Below are 2911 nucleotides of genomic sequence, written 5' to 3'. Positions count from 1 at the left end.
TTTAGTTTTTTAATACTGCCCGCAAATAAAAGCCATTGTTTGTACCATTTCACAATTTGTGTCTCTAAACATTAGCTGTGGCCCCTTACTGTGTCAATGAGGAGCTGTGCCCTTGATGGCTTCAAGTGAAATAAAGGATCTCTAAACAATTATTTCAGCAGAGATGCCTCTTTTGTTCCCTTCTCTGGAGCTGCAGCAGCAATGTCTGTGTGCAGAGCTGGGGGCAGATCAGTGCTGGCACAGCAGCTGTGCCCAGCAGCAGCAGCACTTGGTGCTGCCAGCGCTGCTCCCGTGGCCCTGCCCCGCTGCCCTGGTGGCCCTGGTGTTGCTGTAGGGCCTGAGTGCTCTCGGGGCCGGGCACAGTGCTGGGGGTGGCAGTGCCGGGGCTGCAGCAGGGACAGGCCATGGGCACTGCTGGGGCAGCGCTGACGCCTCAGGCCAGGCCTGGGGGCTCCAGGCTCCTTGCCCAGGCTCTCTCAAGAACACGCCCAGGCCAAGGCTCAGCACGGAAAAGCCCCGTGAGCAGCTCCAGGGTGGCCGTGGGCAGGCTGGGGGCAAACAGCATGGCTGGGGCTCTGCAAGGGCCCTGGGGCAGACGGGAAGGAGCAGCAGAGCAGGGGCTGATCCATCCCCAGTGCGCTGGACAGCCCGGGGCAGCGTCCCAGAGCATCCTCATGGAGCTGCCAACAACATCCCCCCTCTGCAGCCCTGGCCTCTCCCCCAGCTCCCAGAGGTGCTGCATCCTTGCAGGCACAGGCACGGCAGCACTGGCTCAGGAGCCCCTGTTTGCATTGCACACAGCAGGCGGGAGCACCCCCATGCTGTTGGTGTGGGGACATGAACCTGAGGGAGGACAAATGCCATCAGCCCCTGGGGCCAGGAAGGGCTGGGGGATGGCAGGGAAAGCACTCAGCTTTGTCGTGGCCTCTGCAGTCAGCCAAAAAGTTTGTTCCCATGAGCTGGGAGTTTTCTGTCCCACTGCAGACATTTCCTTTGCTTCACCTTTGCTTTCTCTCCTCTTCCCTGATCCAGATTTCTTCCTATTGCCCACCCCTGTCCCCTCCCCTGCAAACAGCCCATCCCTGTTTGCCCTTTCCTCTCTGGCCCCAGTCCCCATTGCAGTTCCTGACTTGGCACCAGGGGAACGTCCCTTGGGGAGCAGGATCATCCTCCAAGTGCTGCAGGAATTGTCTGCAGGCTCCTGCAGTGCCTGGTGCTGCTCCCTTGCCAGAGGCACCCCAGGCCAGGGGCACATCTGGGCTGCTGTGTCTGCCTGTGGGGCTCCCTGTTCCGGGCAATGAGGAGGGGCTGCAGAGGCTCTGCAGCACTGACAGGATGGGCTTTGGGGCTGGCAGGAGAAGCTGAGGGACCTGGGCTGCTGGAGCTTCTGAAGAGGAGGCCCAGGGCTCATCCTGCCACTGCTCCAAGGGTGGTTCCAGAGAGTCACAGAATGAGCAAGGTTGGAAAAGACCTTGGAGATCATCAAGTCCAACCTGTGCCCTGACACCACCTTGTCTCCCTGAGCCTCCTCTTCTCCAGGATAAACAAGCCCAGCTCCCTCAGCTTCTCCTCACAGGACTTGTGTTCCAGACCCCTCACCAGCCTTGTTGCCCTTCTCTGGACACGCTCCAGCCCCTCCATGTCCTTCCTAAACTGGGGGGCCCAGAACTGGACCCAGCACTCGAGCTGTGGCCTCACCAGTGCCGAGCACAGGGGAAGAATCACTGCCCTGCTCCTGCTGGCCACACCATTCCTGAGCCAGGCCAGGAGCCATTGGCCTTCTTGGCCACCTGGGCACACTGCTGGCTCATGTCCAGCCCCCTGTCCATCAGTGCCCCCAGGTCCCTTTCTGCCTGGCCACTGACCAGCCACTCTGTCCCCAGCCTGGAGCGCTGCTGGGGTTGTTGTGGCCCAGGTGCACGAGCTGGCACTTGCTCTTGTTATGTGGTGGTGAAACAGCAGGCCAAAGGCCTACAAACTGAATCCTGACTTGAGCCAGCAGAAGCCATGAGAAATCTTACAGCTCTTTGTGAGAACAGAGTTCTGCAGTAGTTAAAAACAACTTGTTTTCTTTAGAACGAGCTCCAAGACTGTGGAAAAGACCCTGCTTTCCCTGAGAAAGAACTCTAGGACTGTGACAAACATTAGCCACCTATATAAACTCTTTTTGCACCGTTAGATGGAAAAATGAAAACCATTTTTACAATCAATTCTTGCTGCATGAACACATGGGGGATTTGGGTGACCAATGAAGACAGGATAACACCTTGTTACTGACCAAGTGGGGATAGACAGGGGATGTTCCTAAAAAACCCTATAAAAGGGGACATGCAAAGTAAACTGGAATAGATCCTTTCTTTTTACATCATAAAACCTGTCCTGCATCCTTCTTTATCGAGAGCCACAGCAACATTGTTAAATCTCACTCTGTTGGATTTGGGCCCTGGATCCAGCCTGTCCAGCTCCCTCTGCAGAGCCCTCCTGCCCTCCAGCAGATCCACACTCACACCCAGCTTGGTGTCATCTGCAAATTCGCTGACAGTGGGCTCAGTCTCCTCCTGCTGCTCATCAATAAAGGTGTTAAACAGGACTGGGCCCATGCTCATCCCTCGGGGACACCACTGGACACACGCTGGATGTGGCACAGTCCCCACCACTCTCTGGGCCCAGATATCCAGCCAGTTCCTGACCCAGGGAAGGGTGAACCGGTGCAAGCCAAAGGCTTCAGCTTTTCCAGGAAATGCTGTGGGACATGGTGTCAAAGGCTAACGTTCTGGTAGACAACATCCACAGCCCTCCCCACATCCAGCAGGCCCTGGCAGAAAACTCCTGGTGGGCAGGAGCTGGGCAGGAGGCAGCCATGTGCCCTGGCAGCCAGGGAGGCCAGGAGCACCCTGGGCTGTGTGACCAG

Source organism: Motacilla alba, unplaced genomic scaffold, assembly GCF_015832195.1.
Source record: "Motacilla alba alba isolate MOTALB_02 unplaced genomic scaffold, Motacilla_alba_V1.0_pri HiC_scaffold_28, whole genome shotgun sequence".
Lineage (NCBI taxonomy): Eukaryota > Metazoa > Chordata > Aves > Passeriformes > Motacillidae > Motacilla > Motacilla alba.
The sequence above is the reverse complement of the archived record's forward strand: the minus strand, read 5'-3'. Positions refer to the sequence as shown.